The sequence below is a fragment of the Crinia signifera genome, chromosome 11 (genome assembly GCF_055691185.1).
Source record: "Crinia signifera chromosome 11, ASM5569118v1, whole genome shotgun sequence".
Classification (NCBI taxonomy): domain Eukaryota; kingdom Metazoa; phylum Chordata; class Amphibia; order Anura; family Myobatrachidae; genus Crinia; species Crinia signifera.
This window is the reverse complement of record NC_139227.1, coordinates 122968973-122991390: the sequence shown is the minus strand read 5'-3', so window position 1 is coordinate 122991390 and position 22418 is coordinate 122968973. Positions and strand designations below refer to the sequence as shown.

The 22418-nt window shown below is 46.6% G+C and overlaps 1 long non-coding RNA gene across 2 annotated transcripts in view; it reads left to right on the top strand.

Annotated features, from left to right (window-relative positions):
• Window positions 1–21077, top strand: part of LOC146046381 (uncharacterized) — a 35291-nt gene extending 14214 nt beyond the window's left edge. For both annotated transcript variants that reach the window (XR_014465869.1, XR_014465868.1), the window contains exons 3-4: window positions 18245–18349; window positions 19706–21077. This is a non-coding gene — a long non-coding RNA (uncharacterized LOC146046381). The remainder of the gene's footprint in view (window positions 1–18244; window positions 18350–19705) is intronic.
• The last annotated feature ends 1341 nt before the right edge of the window (window positions 21078–22418 follow it).

Sequence of the window (22418 nt, the reverse complement as noted above, 5' to 3'; positions counted from 1 at the left end):
AAACTTTTAATATTTGCCTAAACAAACAACTGATTTGGGCAAGTCACCTTTCCGCGGTAGACCACGGTCCTGTTGTCCTTTTCCGAAGCTTTAATGAGGCGTATTTTGAGTTCTAAGGGCCAAATTCGAAGCAACGGTGCCAACGTAAATACATACAAGACAGAGCTGACGGGAAACCTCCCCCTCTGAGCAATGGCACCGAGCTATGGGTTAATGGCCATGCTGAGCTGGCCCTTATAAAGCAAACTTTAGAAGTGCTTAATGTGCTTTTAAATACGTGTTTTGAGCATAATGCATATTTATGTTTTTGGGAAATTGCGCGGAGCTAGCACTGCAATTGTCTCCTCTGGGGAATTAACACGACTCCCAAACATTGAAACATATGGGTTTCTAAAATAACTGCATTTCAGATTTTCTCCTTCAGAAGTGGCTAATGGCGCATGAAAGACATTGCGTTTATAAAAGTGTGGAAAACATAGTAGGTATCCAAAAATAGCAGTTCCTATTAAGACCGTACTTTTCCTGCAAATATAATTTATTGCAGGACATTAAAAGTTTCATTCGGATTCCAGATGGGGGCGAGCAGTGTATTATAATATATGGAGACAATACTTCAATCAATTATAATTCTTTGTATCATTCAGCGCTTAATGCTGATAAGAAACATTGTATCAAGGGGACGGGGGGGGGGGGGGGACTCATTAAAGAGAGTTAGCAGGCATATTGAGAAGATTTAAAAAATATATACAGTACATAGATCTTGGTGCCATGTTCACAAAATAAAAGGGTGACGGTGCAATATACAGAACATCGAATTTAGGGTCTGATTCAGATGGCTCAGTAAGCAGCAGAAATTCGAGCCATCTAAAACTCCCCCCCCCCCCCCCCCCGCATTGATAACATCCATCATTTGCATGAAAGCCGAACATCAAATTATTTTTCCCTGTTTGCAAATATGAGACAGTCTTCACTGACCTCAGACCTATATATATATATATATATATATATATATATATATATATATATATATATATATATATATGGCAGCCTCCGGGAACAGAACGGGCACTGACGTCATACAATGTCGCCGCCCACCCCCAGCAGCCTCCGGTGCCTGTGTTTGCATGGGGATGCCCAGTGTTATTCTGGTTGATTGGCTCAGATGCAAATTCATATCCTTGCAAGTCAACCACAACCCGCCCTGTGGATGGTGTCACGCCGGCCGCCATTCGCACAATGCGTACATTCGCATGCCAGTGGGAACCTCGCACATCATTTGATGGTCGCCGACCATCGAAAGATGTGGTGCGCACATCTCTTATATATTTAGCTACTTCTGTCTATCGTGTGTGTATAACGCTGGGCGGAGTTACTCCGCCCCCGCCCAGCGTTATATACACACACACAGATCTACACACACACACACAATACAGCAGCTCTGTGCTACTGTCCCCAGGCCGGTCCCGCAAACACTGAACGTCTCGCCCCCTCACAGCACATGGGACACCGCATGCATCTCACCCACAGCGGCTGAGGGAGGGAGCGCACGGGACGCTGGGTATGAGGAGGGGGGAGGAGCGGAGCGGCCAGTCCCGGAGACCCAGGGTGCCTGTTGGGGGGACACAGCTCCGCCAGGTCAGCGGCCTCATAGCTGTGCAGGGCCGGGTGACGGCAGCTGGACGCCCCCCCCGACCCGCTGCCTCCACCCCACACCTCAAGAGGCCGGGAATGTGGAGGGGAGCGTCCGGAGCGGCAAGACCAGTGACGTAGGCTTCCCATGCCAAGGAGACGGCTCTGCCAGGTACGTGGCCTCATAACTGTGCAGGGCCACGGGAGGGCACCTGCCCTCCCCTAACTCACCACCTCCACACCCCCACCTTAGGATGGTTTATCATAGGAACACACTATGCAGCTATAACTATATTCTGCCCACCCTGCTTCCCTGCTCCCTCCTATCACGCAGCTCATGTGCAACCTGTCATCTCCAAATTGTGCCCATAGCCTGGCCAGCTGCCTATCTGATAATGACCATCAGGGGCGCTAATTTAATTTTTTTCCTGTGGGTGCTCTCTCCCCCAGTGATGTCAGTGGCCCGCCCCCGGCGCCCACTTCACCAGGCAATTACCATAGGAACGCCCAGCTTTTTCGTGGGAACACCGATGAACAAAACGATGCTCACCGGTAATGTTTAGCATCTGCCCATGCGCAGACGCTAATCATCGCCCCGTGCGAACGCATATGGACTTCAGAATGGACCTGAATAAGGTCCTTAAAATCTATGCAGACCAAATAATAGCTGAAATACCTTCTTAATAGTCTCATGGCCTCTGGTAAGAGTTTTTTCTTTAGAGCAGTAAATGATAAGAGAGAGAGACCTCCAAGGATAGGATCTGTAGCCGCCCATATGCAGGGCATAGAAGTGATAGAGTTTTTTCCAGTACTTACTGAATGAAGTAAACTTATACCCCTTTCACACCAGCCTAAATTCCTGGGTTGGGTCCCGGAACAACCCACGACTAGCGCTGGTGTGAAAGGTTCTTGGGCCAAATTTACCCTGCACAGAAACAAAATCCAACTCTCTGCACATGTTACATCTGCCCCACCTGCAGTGCAGCATAGTTTTGTCCATTAGAGAGAGAATTGGCTTTTGTGAGTGAACCAGTATCAGGCCCCATGTCGGCATTCCAGCGGTTGAAGAAATAATAATAAAAAAAAAACCCAAGAGGACAAGATAGCTAGATGCAGTGATCATTCTTATAGAAGGAGAGCGATACAGTACCAGCCAATCAGCTCCTAACTGCCATCATATATGCTGTGTTTTTAAAATGACCATTGGGGGCTGATTGGCTGGTACTTTTTCTCCATCCACTTTATCTCTCTCTCTCCAAGCTTTGCTACCTCCCCTTTAATCCTGATCCGTATCCTACATTTCTGCTGCCATTTCCTCTCCGCGGACGCAGCGCCTCCGACTTATTTCCTTCCCCGCACAGCCCCGGCACCGAGTGAATTTATTTACTTTAGAGAAAATAGAGCCTCATGCCTTGAAATTTATTGCGCTCTCCATATATCAAGCACAGCGGTTTGTTAGCTTGTTGTAACTCAAAGAACATTGCAGGTTTTCCACCTTTATTTATTTTTTTTCAATTTTTTTTTTTATACTGGGTTTAATTCAGGTCTGGAAGTTTTCAGGAACCATCTCGCAATTTGTTAGGGACGGGTGACGGGTAACCGCTGCCGGCGAGAAAGGTCGTTTGCTGGTAAAAGGTGAACTGTGTTCATGGACAAAACAATCTTCAGTCAATATCCCAAAACAGATCAGATACTCAGCGGCGCTCGGCGTACTCATCAGCGGCTTGCCGGAAACTTGCTGTGCTTCCATTCACCATTAATGCATTAGTCTGGGCTTACGGAGGAACTCATTAGCTGGAGCGCACCCATGTACCAGCATGCAGCACATAATCATATACATATTTATACAGTTCTGCCATTCTGGTTGGAGAAGCTGCGTGCGGTCCTAGAGGCTGATAAAGCGTTATCGCCAACAACAGAGAAATGCAATGTTACGTCGGGAGGCCTCTAACATCTAGATTAGCAGTAACCAGAAACACATTTTCTATGTATATAACAATGAATCGAGTTCAATTTTCTCGACCGTTGTCCTGTTGATTTATAAACTACCCAACATTTATAAGTGCTGTCTTGAATCTGATCATTCGTGTTGCCCGACCGAGAGGGTAGAGAGCCTCGCTGCAAACAATGGGTCTACGTATGTTTGCAGCCTGTCGAACAGGTGAACGCCGTGCGGCCAAAACCCCCCTGAGCGCGACACGAGAATCCCCTCGGTAGCGCATGCGGCCAAACGGGAGAGAAATCGTCCGATGGTCGAAAACCATCAAATGATTTCACTTCCCTTCGGTAAGGGTAAACTGACTTTTATCCTTGCCACAGATCGCCGAAAATGGGGCGGGCGCTGAGGTCATGTAACCCGCCCCAGCTAAGGTTTAGGCCAGGCATGTCAAAACGATGGCCCTCCAGCTGTTGTGAAACTACAAGTCCCATTATGCCTTGCCAGCTTTTTACACATCCCTAGCCTAGCTAAAACTGTGGCATGCTGGGATGTGTAGTTTCTCAACAGCTGGAGGGCCACAGTTTGGACATGCCTGGTTTAGGTGCTAGAGAGAGCACTAGGCTGTGGGAAGGGATAGGATGGGTGAGATTGACGTGCACATGGTCAACATTGACCAAAGGTTGACACAAACAAATGTCAACATGGAAAAAGGTTGACACATGAAAAAGTCGACACATGTTTTTTATGTCATAGTCGACAGGTGAGAACATGGACCCCCAATTAGTGTACCACGTTGTCTGGCATGGCTTGCATCGGTTGGACTAGGCCCAGAAGATTTAATAAATCGTAAAAAACTCACGCTGATCTTTTTTCGGGAGGGTCAGGCACAAAGAGGCCCATTTATCACCAATCACATATTCTATGCGATCTTGGCAGGATCTTACTGGCTAATATGGAACCCCATTGGCGGCATGTCCTGCAGGGACAGGAGCTCTTCTCAACTCCTCCTCCGCTGTCAGGCTGCCTTCCCCCTGTCTCAGACGGGCTAATATAGCCAGCTCAAGGGGGCGGGGCAATGTCACGGCGAACCACGATTGGCTGGCCACAGCCATTTTGAAATGTAAAAAAAAAAATGCTACTCATTACACCGCAAGGGGACCCGGATCATCGTCGCCCATAATGATGGGGAACCTGGACCACCGCCACATATGAAGGGGGGCCGTGACTGCTGCTGCTGCCGCTGGGGGACCCAGACCACCACCGTAAGTTCCACCCTTTTCCGCACCGCTAACTGGATTTCAAGTAGAACACAGTGCGGGACAGCCGTACATTGAAATTTATGTGTTCACTTGAAATGTGTCCCGCCATCCTGTCAAACCGCAGAATGCTGTAGTAGGACCCAATGGTTGCATATGTGTGGGCCGCCTTATAGGAGACTGTGTATAGTCTCCTTCCGGTCAAGTGAGTCCCGCTCAACGGGACCCGCTAAAATATTATGTGTGACCCCAGCCTAAAGGGGAGAAAAAGGGTAGAATCAGAGGTGGAACTACCATTGGTGCATTCCATAAGGGCTCCTGGGGACTAAGGGCCCACTGCGGCCCAGAACAGCAGCTTGTACTCATATCACCCACTGGTGTGGGCCCAAATTATACTTTTGCACCTGGGCCCACCACTCCCAAGTTCCACCACTGGGTAAAATGTTCCTCCCAGCAAACCTTTGCCCGGTTGAAACAATTTATTTATTATAAGGCGCCTACTGAATTATATTATTCGCCAGGAGTGAAAAGGGGTGGGATAGGGGCGGAGATCGATTGCGTCATTTTAGCCATGCCCCTGATTATGGTGGGTGGGGCTAAAATGCACTGTGGTGGGTGGGACTAAAATGGTGTGATTTTTGTAATTTGACCCCATGGTGCGGGAGCCGGGCGGCTTTCTGGGAGGGTTGCCCCTCTTTCCGGGGGCCGGAGGGGGACAAGATTTCTGGGACCCTCCCGGCCATTCCGGGAGGGTAGGCAACCCTGAAGTAACATCATTTGACTCCCCTTATATATAGGGTGGCCAATCCCGGGATCGGCGGGATCCCGGGATTTGGCCCCCAAAACGCCGGGATTTCAATCCCGGGATTGGAGTTTCCAATCCCGGGATTTTTGGGATTAGACTGCGCAGTCTAATGCCGGGCAGCGTCTGAGCACTCGCTCAGCCGCTGCCCGGATACTCCCATACCCGGCAGAGCAACCCTGCGCAGCGTGACCTCTCAGCGTGACGAGAGGTCACGCTGCGCAGGCAGAGATGAAGCCGCCCGTCCACCTAGCCAGCCCACCCAGCAAGCAAGCAACTCCGCATTATGAAGTCGCCCGCCCACCTAGCCAGCCAGCCAGCCGACCCAGCAACCCGGCTCCCGAAGTAGGAAGCTGCCATCCCGGCTCCCACCCATCAACCCGGCCGCCGACCGCCCCTGCAAATGTAAGTAAATGCGGGGCGGCCAGGGCGTTTTTTTATTAGGAATGCCAATCCCGGGAATCCCGGGATTGAGCATTTTTCAATCCCGAATCCCGGGATTAAAAAAATGCCCCGGGATTGGCTTCCCTACTTATATACCCCTGACAAAACTACCGCCCCTTAACTACCTAATTGGCTAATCTACCAAACAACAAATACCTAATACTCATGGGTAATCTACCTAGCAACAAACCTTTATTAACCAATCACAAAATTCACAGGCTCTTAAATGCACTCCTGCCTATGCAGCCCTCACTTAATCTTAATGAAACTTTAGATATACATTGTTTCAGCTGTTTCTATCTGATATTGTTTACACGATCGAGGAGTGATGGAGATGTAAAGTACCATATTCCCAAGATAATAACGTCATTATATGCACCCGATCCTGTCATTTCTGTACCATTTTGGAGTGTATGAGTTTTGTTCTTCCTTACAAATTGATGGGGGGTGTCTGTGCATTTGCCCTGGATATTAGGGATAACCATATTCTTTGTAAATGAACACAAACCTAATCAGAATTGCTAATTTTAATCAAAATTGTTGGAGTAGAAAATAGTGTAAACGGTTTTGTTTCGCGGCAGCGGCGCTCAGCGGGGGGCCTGAGACTGACAACGGAGAACCAGCAATTCCTGTAATGAATTTATAACTGGCTGCAATGAGACCGTCGCAGAGGTCCAGAGATTAGATCACAGATTATCCACACGCCTGAGAGGGGAACGCAGCGTTTAATGGCAGATAAGTGGCGTCCGCTGGACGCGGCCTGCGCTCTCTCTCTCTGTGATAAAACCTCAGATATTAATTTTAGATTCAGGGGTCTTGGGTCTGGCTGGTTACTGAATGTATAATAGTGCTGGACTGGGTTATATATATCAATGTCAGTGGCAGTTTCAGGGATGGAGCTGCAGCAAAGTACAAAATGCAAATAGGTAAGCCACGCCCACTGTCGGTGAGTCAGTTTGGAATGGCAGTTGGTGGCCCTACCCCCTCTGGAGCCACCCCTAGTTATATTTCCTTCTGAGATGCAGCAGCCTCTGTATATAGACTTACATATAATCATACTTGCCTACTTTGGAAAACGAGTTTCAGGGAGATTATAGTTGGTAACAGAATTGTGCAAAGCACCCCCTATTGAGGGGGCGTTTCATGCTCCACCCAAAGGGTGTGTCTAGTTCCATATAGAGGGCCATATTCTCTAAGCTTCAAAAGTGATAAAATGGAGAGTGATAAACAGCCAGCCAATCAGCTTCTGTCTGACATTTTTCAAACCCAGCCTGTAACATGATAGGTAGGAGCTGATTGGCTGGCTGCTTATCACTCTCCATTTTCTCACTTTTGAAGCTTAGAGAATCTGGCCCATAGAGAGGTTGTGAAAAGAGAATGTGAGCGTTGCACCTAGAAGTGTGGGTGTGTACTGCTACATCTGAGAGGAATCTTTTAAAATGACTTATATCCAAATGTAGATGAGCCCCAAAGCAGTAAGTAAGGGCTACTATACTTGGTAATGTGCCGGGAAATGGTGCTGATGATTTAATGTAACTATCTATCTCTCATTGCTCTTCCCCCAAAATGTAACCGTGTAATGTGGGCTAGGTGACATGAGGGAGATTGCTAGACTAATGAGGGAGAGAGGGAGATTGCTGGTATGTCAGGGAGTCTCCTGCAGAATGTAGGAGGGGAGGTAACTATGATGTAACTGTGTAATGTGGGCTCGGTGACATGAGGGAGATTGCTAGACTAATGAGGGAGAGAGGGAGATTGCTGCTATATCAGGAAGTCTCCTGCAGAATACAGGAGGGGAGGTAACTATGATGTAACAGTTTAATGTGGGCTAGGTGACATGAGGGAGATTGCTAGACTAATGATGGAGAGAGGGAGATTGCTGCTATCTCAGGGAGTCTCCTGCAGAATGTAGGAGGGGAGGTAACTTTGATGTAACAGTGTAATGTGGGCTCGGTGACATGAGGGAGAGTGGTAGACTAATGCGGGAGAGAGGGAGATTGCTGCTATCTCAGGGAGTCTCCTGCAGAATGTAGGAGGGGAGGTAACTATGATGTAACAGTGTAATGTGGTCTCGGTGACATGAGGGAGAGTGGTAGACTAATGCGGGAGAGAGGGAGATTGCTGCTATGTCAGGGAGTCTCCTGCAAAATGCAGGAGGGGAGGTAACTATGATGTAACAGTGTAATGTGGGCTAGGGGACATGAGGGAGATTGCTAGACTAATAAGGGAGAGAGGGAGATTGCTGCTATATCAGGGAGTCTCCTGCAGAATGCAGGAGGGGAGGTAGCTATGATGTAACAGTGTAATGTGGGCTAGGGGACATGAGGGAGATTGCTAGACTAATGAGGGAGAGAGGGAGATTGCTGCTATGTCAGGGAGTCTCCTACAGAATGCAGGAGGGGAGGTAACTATGATGTAACAGTGTAATGTGGGCTAGGTGACATGAGGGAGATTGCTAGACTAATTAGGGAGAGAGGGAGATTGCTGCTATGTCAGGGAGTCTCCTACAGGATGCAGGAGGGGAGGTAACTATGATGTAACAGTGTAATGTGGGCTAGGTGACATGAGGGAGATTGCTGAACTAATGAAGGAGAGAGGGAGATTGCTTTTATTTCAGGGAGTCTCCTCCAGAATGCAGGAGGGGAGGTAACTATGATGTAACAGTGTAATGTGGGCTAGGTGACATGAGGGAGATTGCTAGACTAATGAGGGAGAGAGGGAGATTGCTGCTATGTCAGGGAGTCTCCTGCAGAATACAGGAGGGGAGGTAACTATGATGTAACAGTGTAATGTGGGCTAGTTGACCTGAGGGAGATTGCTAGACTAATGAGGGAGAGAGGGAGATTGCTGCTATGCCAGGGAGTCTCCTGCAGAATGCAGGATGGGAGGTAACTATGATGTAACAGTGTAATGTGGGCTAGGTGACATGAGGGAGATTGCTAGACTAATGAGGGATAGAGGGAGATTGCTGCTATGTCAGGGAGTCTCCCGCAGAATGCACCCCTCCCCCACCACCCTCTATGTTTTTAAGCAGGGAACCAGCATGGACTGCACTGAGACAGAGGCATAATACCAAGTAAGTCCTATTTATTTGTGCATAGTGTCAGAAAATTTGGGGTTGGCATCTGGGCGTGGGGGCCCCAGGCTGCTCTGGCTGGACTGTCTCAGGGCATCACAACTTAAATACACAGTCACTTTGTATATCCTGTATGTCTATTATTTATGTATGCACTTTTTATTTCACATACTCTCTACCTTCAAACATATAGTAGGGACCTCCATACTTATAATTTCACCACTTTACTACCCCTATTCTTTATTGTGATGCCCTGGGGGGGTCCTTAGCTGGATCGTGTTTCGGGGTTCCCTGCGTCCCAGGTGGTGACCCCAGAGTGTTAGGGACCTGCTCGACAAGAGGTGACCTGGACGATTGGTGGGCAGGCCAATATCACTGGCCAATGATATACCAACAACCTCTTATTATATATTATATTATATTATAATGTAATGATAGCATAGTGCATTTGCACCCTCTCTCTCTGTGTTACCCATTTATTCTCAGCAGATGGCACCTTTCATTACTGAGGGTGTGCAATTTAGAGCCAATTTCCCCTACCAACTATAATCTCCCTGCAACTAGTTTTCAAAAGTAGGCAAGTATGCTGTACACTGATGGCCTCCTATAATATCTGTATAATGAAAGATGGTGAGCATAACAAATCACAGAGTGCACTGAAGAAATCTAATTGATTTTAATAACTACATTTATTACACGGCACTAAATGATTATTTTCCATTTTCTCTTAGTTGTTTGGAATCAATACCGTCAGTCGCTGAATTATGTATTAATGTAGAACTTCATTTTCTGCTACTCGCTGATATTTATTAATATGTGGCTGTCTGTTCCATATTCGGCACATCATCTCTCTACTTCCTATCCTCTAGAACCAGGTTTGTCATATCTACAATGAATGTGGGGTTCTCAGCCCCCCCCCCCTCCCCCGGCAGAGAACGATTTAGGGGTTTTCCAATGGTCCATCCCCAACACATCGATACAGCATCTCATTATTTGCAAACATGGAGAACCATTTCCCTAGTTCTGTGTCCAGCAGCAAACGCAAACCTTGGTCAGGCCAGGGAGGGAAGGAGGACATATTGACAAGCCCAAGATGGCCAGGGTACATGGATAGAGATTCTGCCCAATCCAACATAATATCCAATGCACGCTGATCAGCAATCAACTCTGAACCAAGCCCTAGTCTGCTGTGTGTGTATGTGGTTGTGAGTACCCAATCATCGCACCAGAGACAGAGGGTGACATTTCATAGGATGCAAATTTTCGTCACTTTCCGAAATCGCACCTTATCACACTTTTGAAAATCGCGTTTTTTGCCAGAATACGATTATTTAACCGGGCAGTGGTGTGCCTGGACATTTTCCCGGCTAAGCTGCACTGCTGCAGTGGGCTGTCCCAGAAAATTTCCAGGCATACCACTATGCAGTAGGTGCGTGCCAGTGATGCCTCCAGTGGAGCACCACTGGCACACCGCCTCTAGGGACACCCCCCCCCCCCCCACCTCACAACCCCCTCCTGTCGGCCCCCCCCCCCCATTCCCCCATCACCTCCACTCCGGCGAGCTCCCCTGCTGCTAGGTGCCATTCGCCATTTACAACAGTGACGTAGGCGGCAGGCTTGGGGATGATTGGGGCGGCTCAGGTGTACTCAGGAGCACTCTGGAGTTCAGGCGCCCGAGTCCTCCCGAGCCTCCCGGAGCCTTCTGACTACGTTACTGCTGACTGTGACTGGCGGCTGGGGCAGCGGTGGCAGGGAAGCTCCGGCATACAAAAGCCGGAGCGCAGGTGGGGTCCCCTTTCCTGAGCATAATCATCCCCGGACTCAAAGAACCGGTCCTGGTTTCATAAAATCATGGACCAAAATGAAAAGGGTTCCCTTGATTTTATAAAACCAACACCAGGCTCAAGGGCCGGTACTGGTTCCCAAAATGAGTAGGGGCCCCCCGTATTTCAAGAACAAGCACCAGGCCCAACCAGCCAGCAGGGTAATGCCACAGCCAGGGGAGACTTTTTATACAAGTCCCCCCCCAGCCAAAGCATTCACCCCCTGACTGGTCAGCATGGGCAGGGATCCTAGGGAAGTTGGGATCCCCCCAAAGAAGTGGTGTCTCCACTCCAGAACTTACCTGCCCATGCTGAAGCCCGGGGCTGTCCCCGATGCCACTGGGCAATCAGTCTTATAAATTGCGTAAAATTAAAAAAGCTATTGTTTATTGCTGTGGAACTATGAGTCCCAGAAAGCCTGCACTGCATGCAGGGACTTGGATAACAACAAGTTCCAGCATTCAGGGCAATAAAGGGCCCGCTGGGACTTGTAGTCCCACAGTACTAAAAATAGATTAAAAAAAACACACACACACAATTACAGTACAACTTTATTACACACGGAGCCCATTAATTCAATACTTACCTATGTTGCCATGAAACATTGGTCCCCTTCTCCAGTAGAATCCATTTGGGGTACCTGCAGTGGCGTAACTATACCTCCGCAGCCCCCGCGGTGGCGGGGGGGCGCAGAGAAATTGGGGGCGCCGCCGGGGGGGCTGCGGAGGTATAGTTACCTGTGGTCTTCGTCTCGCCCGGCTCTCTGCCGGGACCTGCCTGACGTCACGGTCCCGGCCTGCTCCTGCTGCAATGAAAACTGACTATTATAAAATGGCTGCCCCCATACTGCAGACAGTTTTCTGTCTGCAGTATGGGGGCAGCCATTTTCTAAGAGTCAGTTTTCATTGCAGCAGCAGGAGCCGGCCGGGACCGTGACGTCAGGCAGGTCCCGGCAGAGAGCCGGGCGAGATGCAGACTGCGGGGACAGGTAAGTGTAAGAAGGGGGGGTCAGGTTAGGTGGGGGGGTGGCGGGCGGGCGGCGGCGGGGGTGTTCGAGGGGGGAGGGGGGCGCCGAAAAACCATCCGGCGGGGGGGCGCTAAAAACTTAGTTACGCCCCTGGGTACCTGTAGATAGAAAACATACTCACTGGACATCTTCGGTGCTTCTCCAGGACCCCTGCACCGCTGTAGCCATGCTCCGGTGTTCTGTTTACTTCTGCGGCTCCGCCCCTGAGCGGGACTTAGGTCCGTACAGCAAGTAATCATGGTCTGGGAAATCACGATGCCGGACCATGATTGGCTGGTGGGTGGGCTTAAGTCCTGGATGTTTGGGCCCGGTGCTGGTTCTTGAAATACAGGGGGTCCCTATCAATGTTCCCTCTAATTTTACGAAGGCTGTGTGCGGCAAAAGATTTTGGCTGTGCAACTTTGGAAGGAAATTTAAATTTTTGTGCGTCACTTCTATATAACTGGAAAATGACGTTCAGCATTTGTGTTAACTTTACTTCAAAATGATATTAAACGTTTAAACATTCAAAACACAGCACACAATGTAGTTAATGGGTGAAACACACATTAATTGAGTCCACAACTGCAAAAAGGGACCACTGCTGCTTTGTGCGCTCAGTTGTAATCTCTGTGCGCACGCTCGTCGAGTTGTGTGCGCGTGCACGTGCGCACAGCTTATACCCCTTTCACACCAGCCTAAATTCCCGGGTTGGGTCCGGGAACAACCCTGGACTAGCTCTGGTGTGAAAGGTTCCAGGGACAAATTCCCGGGTTAATTTGCCAGCAATTCAACCCTGCTAGGTAGCAGGGTTGCTCCTGGGTCCTTCCAGGGTTACTGGCTGGTGTGAAAGGGGCAGGGACATGTCCCTGCTTCCCGTGTTGCCTCTGCTAGTGCTGATTTGCTAGCAGGGCACTTCCTGTTGTGGTGGACGCACACAGACACGCCCAGAGACAGCATACAGCGTGCAGGGAGACACTGAGCATGTTCTGTGGCACCACAGACCCCAGAAGTTCATTTTAACCCCTGAAAGCCTGCAATGTGTGCCATGTCTTGGACAAATGAGGAGGTGAGAGATCTATTAATCATTAGAGGGGAAGATGCTTTCATATGCCTTTTAATTTGTTTTATACAAGTAAACAAAGGCTGAAACACTACAAATGTTTTGTGATTTAATTATTAATAATCAATAATCTAATGTGAGCCTAAAAAAGGTCATTTTCAATGCTATTCTCATAGAAATGCAGGGTCATCCCGGGTTCAGTGTGAGAGGTGCCGACCCGGGTTGTCCCTGCTTCAAAAGCATGTGTGAATGGGTCCCAACCCGGGAATGTCCCTGCTTGTCCCTGGAATTTAATTCCCGGGTTTGTCTCTGCATTTCTGGTGTGAAAGGGGTATTAGAGGGAACACTGGTCCCTACTCATTTTGTCCCTCGTATTTTGGGAACCAGTTCCGTCTCTTGAGCCTGGTGCTGGTTTTATCAAATCCAGGGCACCCCTATATTTTTTGCCCTGTGATTTTATGAAACCAGGACCGGTAGGGAGCCCACGCCATTTTTATTCCTGTTTTTAATCATTTTTCTCTTTTTTGGGACAGAACCATGCACAGATCACACTGCTCTGTGCATGGTTCTGTCAAGTTCGCCCATCACGACCTGGTCTGTTTGTGTGGCGATTTTTTTTTTTTTTACTTTTTTCCCGATTTCGCATCCCATTAAAAATGCGATTTGTATACTTTATAATGGGAAAACGTCTGTATCCGAGTTCTGGCGTTACTAAACATTGCCACATCGGAATGTGCGAAATCACGGCAAAATGCATGCTTTTTTACGCATTTCGCATCACAATAACTTGGCTACAGTGCTAAAAATTAACTTTTTTTGCGAAAATATCATCAAAATTTTTATTTTGCATCCTATTTAAAGTCACCCAGAATCTGGTAAGTGGAATATTACCGGAGACGGCGGCTGACACCCAACAACGCTAAACTGTGCGAACAAATTGATTTCTTCCCTCTTCAGCCGGATATGTTTTGTACGTTTGGGCCGTATAGATCAGATGTTCATTAATTCAGTAATCCAATACAATAAACACGGAGCTTATTAATGAGAAATTGACCAACGTATTTGTACTGCACAAATCCCACATTCTCAAACATCATGGTTTCCTGGTATAAAAGACGTTATCACGGTTAAGCCATTATACTCGTGTCAGCAATTGAATGCTATTATCATTGTTCTCTGCTTGTGTTCCATTACAGCCAGGGAGACTGTATATATTTGCTGTATTATTGTGGTCAGTTTTAATATATATTAATAAAAGGGATATATATATTCAAAGACAGCCTGTAACATGGCAGTTAGGAGCTGATTGGCTGTTTATCACTCTCCATTTTATCACTTTTTTTAAGCTTGATACATCTGGCCCATTACATTTCCATGTTGGTATTAATGTTACGTTTCAGAGGTGTCCCCATCAACATTTGGTAAACTAGTTATTAAATTGCTGCAGTTGTTTATCTTGTGGACATGGTTGTATTATGTATTATTATTATTTACAGGTTCTTATATAGCGCAGCATATTCCGTTTTGCTTTACAATTGGAATCTACAGTGATAATGCAAACGGGGTAGTAACAGACTGATATAGAGGTAGGAAGGCCCTGCTCGTAAGCTTACAATCTGTAGGGAAATACTGTATGAAGGCTAGGCACCAATAACAGCATAGCGGTCCCACCAGATTACAAAGAACAGTCCTGATGGGATGTAGTTAGTCATGGTTGTCTTTTGGGTCCAGCGGTGACATCTGGATGACTTCAGGCAGATCCGGCGGTAGCTATGACTAACCGTAACCCCTATTCTTCAGCTCCCCGGGGGCATTGAAAAATGCCGTGATTGACTTCCCTAATACAAAAACCTGCCCCAGCTACCCCGCGTATTTACTTACATGTGCTGGGCGATGGAGCGCGTGGGCGGGCGGTTGAATGCAGCCAGAGTCGGTGGGCAGGCTCTTGGAGGCGGAAGGCCAGCACGCCCAGGACGAGGCAGCGGTGTGGCCTGCGCAGCATGACCTCTGATGTCGTCATGCTGCGCAGAGCCACATTGCCGGGGACAGGAGAAGCTGGGCAGCATCTGAGCGGCTGGCCGGCATTAGAATGCACATGTGCAGTCTAATCCCGAACAGTGGTGTAGCTAGGTGCCACAGTGCGCGGAGCAAGGGCCAGAAGCTAAAATTTTACTGCTCTCCCGCTAAAATGCAGGCAGGGCAGGTGACACCTGTACCGGGCCCCAAGCTTGTGAGGGGCCCCTAAGTTCTGATGGCTGTAAGCATAGCTGCGGCAGTGCAGTGGCTAGAAATGGTTTATAAAGGGACCCACCTGGATTCCTGTAAGGGTACTTACCCAGACACCCCTCCAGTATAAGTGATTATTTATTGTGTTTATTGTGATTATTAATTGTATTTGTGTCTTTTGTAATAATAAAAAACACATTCAATATGCAGTGTACTAAAAATTTTCTGCTCAAGGGGGCGTGAATAGGGGGGCCCCAGAGATATCAGTGTACCGGGCCCCAAGATTTCTGTTGCCGGCCCTGAATGCAGGAGGGGAGGAGACCACGTCCACTGTCCAGGGACTGCGGCACCGAGACCACTACTACCTGAGTTATGCCACTGGGGAGCGGGCTTGCTGGGGGAGCAGGGCGGGGGAGCCGGCGGCAGAGTGCATGGCTCCGGCGCCCTGGGATATTTTGGCACCCGGAGCTTGTGCTCCGCCCTAGCTACGGCGCTGACCCCGAAATCCCAGGATTGGAAACTCCAATCCAAGGATTGAAATCCTGGCATTTTAGGGGCCAAATCCCAGGATCCCATTGATCCCAGGATTGGCCACCCTAATTGGACTGCACTGTCCACCACATCTGGAGCTGCCAATGAAAGTACATTGATATACACCAGGTGGAAATATCCAGTTCACAAGTAGATATGTTACAAACAGCAGAAAAGTTGATACATTCCATTTGTTGTCACTCTTCATCCTATATTCATACCCAGCAGTCATATAACTACTTGCATATAATATGTTATTTAGCTCAAATATATAGGCCAGATGTATCAAGCTTCAAAAAGTGATAAGGTGGAGAGTGATAAACAACCAGCCAATCAGCTCCTACCTGTCGTTTTTCAAAGCCAGCCTGTAACATGAAAGGTAGGAGCTGATTGGCTGGTTGTTTATCACTCTCCATTTTATCACTGATACATCTGGCCCATAATGTGATTCCCACTGTGACACTATGGGTTCTGTCTGAGAGGTAGGCAGGCCAGCTTAATGTATAGGCACACCGGGCAGTTGCCCAGGGCCTAGCAATTCTAGAGGCCTCCGAGTATTTGGGTTATTATTGGAATGTGCTGTCTCCCAGCCCAGGCTGCAGTCAGGCAGTAAATAGCTGTGAGGGCTCTGATTGGTGGATTCCCTGTAAATCTAGATCACTCAGAAAGTGCCAGCGATTGAGCGTGGGAGACTTCAAGTTAGGCAAGTTAATGGGAGATGTCTCTTGCTAAGCGATCTGACTAGATTCATCCAGCAGGCTGGTTATAGATCTCCCAGCAATAGCGACGCGGAATGGGATCATTTGGTCTACGGCATTATGGTTGACAAGCATTAGGTCGACACCAATAGGTCAACATGGTTCTAGGTCAAGTTGGTTCTAGGTTGACATGACTTTAGGTCGACACAAGCATTAGGACGACATGGTCTAGGTCGACAGTCAAAAGGGTTTTCACTGTTTTTTTTTACCCGAATGTTGACACAGTCGACATGGACACAGATTGATTTGCACCAAATCCCCTTGCATCGCTCGCACACTATTTTATTGCCCCATGTCGACCTAGAACCATAGGATGTGAGCATTGCAGGTCATTGATATACAGTAAGTGTCATTCTCCCAATCTTCTCTCTGTCGCTACTTCTGGGGGTATAAAGCATTTGTCAGTTTTATTCCTCCGCCTGATACACTCAGTGACACATCAGAGGTAAACGAGAGTGAGACTCGTTCGGTATGAAAATGACGGCTGAGACAAATTCACTTCTAATTGTATCGCGCCACCTTATAGAGATTTATACGTAATTCCAGAGACATCAGGCATCTCAGCGTTGTACAATATGTGAGCACGCCTGACATATTATACTCCCGGCTCAGGGAGAGAAGGGGATAATTACACATGAAATAGTCACGTCAGAGAGGAGAAGAGACGGGAGCGCAGCCAGGACAGGAATGTGGCATTCTATAGGGAAACTGGGGGCATTATATACAGTGGACCTATAAATAAAGGAATCATAATGCACAAGGTGCCCCTGGACATAGTGTTCTTAAATTCACTTCCGGTATGGGAGCAGGGCAATGGTGCAGCACAGATCCCTATGTGTGGAATGAGCAGGATGGGGCAGCTATTGGGGTGGGGTTGGGATAGCATGCTGTGCTGGTGGTGACAGTAGGGGTAAAATGACTAAGATGGGAGTTCCATTAAAGACGGGGGAGTAACCAATTAGATTCTACCTCTTATTTATTTATCTTGAAGATAATAGATATAATATTATTGGTTGCTATGGGCAACATCCTGTCTTCAATAGAACTCCCATCTTAGTAAATTTACTCCTAAGGGTATAGCAGGGAGATCGCCTTATAAAGGTCCAGTTCAGTACGAAACACATCAGGGAACCTGTCCACTGTTACCGGGGTGTACCAGCTGCGCAGCTGCCTAGGATTAGGGTTAGGCTACAGAAGGAGTCGTTAGGGTTAGGCACTAGGGGGGGGGCAGGTTTAGGGTAAGGCTACAGAAGGGGACGGTTAGGGTTAGGCTACAGAAGGGGTCGGTTAGGGTAAGGAACTATGGGGGGATAGCTTTAGGGTAAGGCTACAGAAGGGGACAGTTAGGGTAAGACTACAGGAAGGGACAGTTAGGGTTGGGCTACAGAAGGGGACAGGGTTGGGAACTAGGGGGAGGGATAGGTTTAGGGTTAGACTTCAAATAATACAAAAACCCTGTAAAACTTATCTGTAATTACCATATACATGTCCACCTATTGACTGACAACCATCTGTTGTTATCCTGTGGACTCTCTATTCAGACATTTTTCTAGGCTGACCTTTGTAAAACCGAATAATATCATTACTGATCCTAGTCACCCATGTCACTCCTTCACTGCCTTGTTCTCTAACAAACATTCTAGGTTATATATATATATATAGTGATATACAGCATGCTCCTGTCTCTTCAGCGGTTGGGTGATGTCCTGATAAAGGCTGCCTTTGGTGACCGAAACGCTGATGTCATGACAATGGTGATGTAATAAACTTGACCCTTTGAAAACTCTCTGGTCCTGGTGAGTGTTTCTTGTTTCAATACCTATAAATGTTTATCAATGCAACCCTTTGCAAAGCATTGGGTATATACATACATATATGCAGTACCATTAAGATCAAATAAAACCCCTGATGAAGTCTCTAACCGAGACGAAATGCGTCGGGTACGGGTACTGATCACAGATCTTGAAAATAAAAGGAAAAATTATCTTAAAAAACAAGAAGCTACAAGTGTATTTCTTTTTGTTTTATATATGTTTTATTCTTTTTACCTATTATTTTAAGGATGTCACATGTTCAGGGCGCTGATGACACAAACACAGCCCATTTTGTTGCCTAGGGTACCATATTGGTTAGGGCTGGCTCTGTCTATACCAGAATTAAATAAATATAAGAACCATATAGCTATATTTTTTTGGACTTTAACTGCTGCTTTCCAACGAATATTTCTTCAGCCATCTAAAATGGGCTTGGACAAAGAAACTGAGAATTAGAGCATCATCTGGATCCAAAACATACAATTGAGGGTAACAACTCTCACAGCATAAAAGTCCATTCCAAAAAAAGTAATGAAGGAAAAATAAATAATTGTCGACTTTGTTGGCAGTGAAAATGTTTCTTAAAGTGTGTTGGAATTAAAAAATGTTGGGGGGGACCATCGTTGGATAAGAGAAACACTTGGTTCTTGTAGAGTCCGGGACATAATTGGGGAACCTCTTCCCTACATCCATCTTAAGAGTTGTCTAATTGTTTAAATCAGAGATAATCCCCCTCCCCTCCCTTAGGAATGGCCAAGAGCCCTTGGTTACAATACGTTCCATAATAACGCAGCAAGGGAGCGCCGGATCTGGCAGCGAAGGTTTTAAGCAAATCCATTCTTAACTTTAGGAGCTAAAAAAAATCTTTAAAGTATTTTAGGGAATTGGTGCCAAGTTTTTCTCCTTCCCCCTTTGTCGTGTGTTACGGAGGGAGGAGACGGGTCAACTGGCACATAATTTAAAATATATTTTTTTTTTGTTCTGACAAAAGCTAGAAATCTGCAAATTGCATATTATTTTCTTTAGAGTATTGTTGCGTTTATTGTGTGTATTTTTTTAAGCACCGCTGCGTAATTTAGGAAGTCAGCACCCAGCTCAATGCTAATCAGCAGGAGTGCAAGTAATTAGTAGAGATACCCTATAGGCCTTTAGAAATTATAAGTGGAAATGCTCCGTCTTATGCTGAATAAAACTGATTGCAATTCTGCATTCTATTTTTAGTTTCTCATACGTGCCCTTTGTCCTCTCATTCCAAACCATATTGTTAAACCCTGTCAGTATGTTTTAAGGTATTAAGCCATAGTCTGTATTATATTGATTACTGGCTTGTATTTACAGATCCCAAAACGCGTCCGGGAGACCGGAGAGGGGGGGTTTCGAAACTTTGGAGGATGGCGTTCAATATAAAAAAGCTTTTTTCGACGGTCCCTGGAGATTATTTGTGTATGATGGCTTGTTACAAATAAAAGACGCTTATTTTCACTCCGACGATCTTTATGGATTTTTCCGTTCCTAAGTACAAGAGGAGAAAAAATGAGCTACACAGATTTTCAATAAGCGGAACAGCAGTCCGGCTTGCCGTAGGGACCTCTCTGGGATGGTACATTTGCTGGGTCCTGGAAGCTGGCTTCAAGTCGTTCATTGCCATACTAACAACTTTTTGTGATGCGTCACCGTTAAAGATGTTAATTCTTTTATTTATGTACGTTCTATGGAAGGTACACGGAACAACGCGTAGATCACATTTTGTCCTCTACTAATGTTTTCCAGTGCAGACTGTAGGAATACTTTATAATGTCACAGCGGAAAATCCTAATATTGAATTTAAAGAGCTGTGAAAGTCCATTTGCATTAGAGCGAGATTAATGAATTTTTTTATTAGGTGATAACTTTTTATTTGTCTTAAATTAGGCCGCGGATTACTGTAGGTATCAAGCTGCAGCGCTCAATGATACAAGACGAAACAGTGGAATCAAATACAGTTATTGCCAAGCTACGTGACGATTCACCTAGTGGTCCAAAATATCCTTTTTAAAAAAAAATTATTGCAATTTTGGCTTTTGTAATTGGATCGATATGAACGGTGGGTCTAAATCAGCATGGAATCATTGATCTGAGAAGTTGCGAGTAGATAGCTGCCCCCCCCAGACAGAAAGTGAAGACAGACGGTGAAAGTTTGCCAATGAATTTCAAATGTAAAGCTAACCGCAATCCACTCACAGATCCATACGCAATTCCCCAACCATCGTCTGTCCGGTGGTTTCTTGCAGTTAGAGACCCTTAAATTGTTTCGAAATGGTCTTTGAATTGACCCTAAAGAAATGTCTAACTCTTTACATTCAAAATGAAGAGTTGAATTTAAACGCAAGAGGAACGAGTTCCATAAATTGGGGGAGATGTCCAAAACCCTGGCGAGAGAAAGAACGGTAACAAAGAAACATAGAATTTGACAGCAGATAAGAATCACTTGGCCCATTGGGTGTGGTGTAAAAGGATGACCCCTAGAGGTCAACTAGCACAAATTTGACACTCAAAAAAGGTTGACACAAGGAAAAGACAGACACGGAAAAGGTTGACATGTGAAAATATCGACATGAGTGTATAAAAATAAAATGTGTCAATGTTGACACCGGAGAACGAGGATCCCCAAATGGTGCACCACATCCTTTTACATGGCTGGCTTCACTTGCCACATTTCATGTAACACTACCTTTCCCAATTACATGAATGGTAAAGTATGAAACACTCCAAAAAATAAAAAATATCATGAAAAACTCATGTCACCTGTTCATGTGTTGACCTCTTGCTTGTGTTGACTATGTTGAACATATGCTGTTGACCCTTTGACTGTTGACCCAGACACTATCTGTCAGCCATCTTGATACCCATCTATTCTGCCCATATACACGCACACACTAGGGTTTATTTTGTGGGGCACCAATTAACCTACAGTATATATTTTGGATTGTGGGAGGAAACCGGAGTACCCGGAGGAAACCCACACAAGCACGGGGAGAATATACAAACTCTGCACAGTTAGGGCCATGGTGGGAATCGAACCCATGACCTCGGTGCTGTGAGATAGTAATGCTAACCATTACATCAATATTTACCTATTGGTTGGTATCTCTCTCCACTTTATCTCTCTGCAAGCTTTGACACATCTCTCCCTTTGATTGTGACCTTGTTTCTGATGTTTCACTCTGAAAACTGATGCTATGGACAGTACTGAATTGGACCTTACTACATAGATAAGTTACTGGAGTCACCCAAAAATTCCTTCCAAATGACTAAAAGAATCATGGGAATCTCCCAACCCCCCCAAAATAGGTTGTGTTCTCTCCTCTGGCTTTTATCCACAGATGTTGTCCTCATCGAAGTCACTAACTTGCTGAGTGAAAGGAGACTCTACTTCCCATTCCTGATGCTCTCCTCTACTTCTGACAACTGGAGGCCCGAGGTTGGGAACCACTGATGTAGAAGAACAATCTGGAGAGGGCTGTGGAAGGTGTGGAAGATCAGAAGGAGGAAAGGGTTCTCCAGTTATCAGAGGTAGTGGAGAGCATCAGGAATGGGAAGTAGAGAGTACCGGGTACTTGAGTACTTGAGGACCGAGGTTGGAAACCACGATCTAACATTTCTGACTGCTTAGCCCCAGTAGCTAACATCATCTTCAGATAGCATTCCCTATAGCCATCTATGGTTCGCATTCTGCAAAAGTTTCCACGAGGAAACTGAAGATCTGTCAACGGTACAGTCCGCTAACTCACGTATGCTCCGATAACCAGTAATGGTCAAGCCCGGGGCCCATAGTATCCGGAAATAAAGCGAACGCATTATAAAACATTGCAACAATTTGCTTCTGTTGTAGTCCGTGTCCCTGCAAAAATTTTTGTTAAGTCCTTGCAAACCTTATGGTCTATTTACTAAGCCTTGGAAGGAGATAAAGTAAACAGATATAAGTCCCTGCCAATCACCTCCTAACTGTCACATTACAGGCATTGTTTAAAATGGCAGATGGGAGCTGATTGGCTGGTACTTTATCACTGAC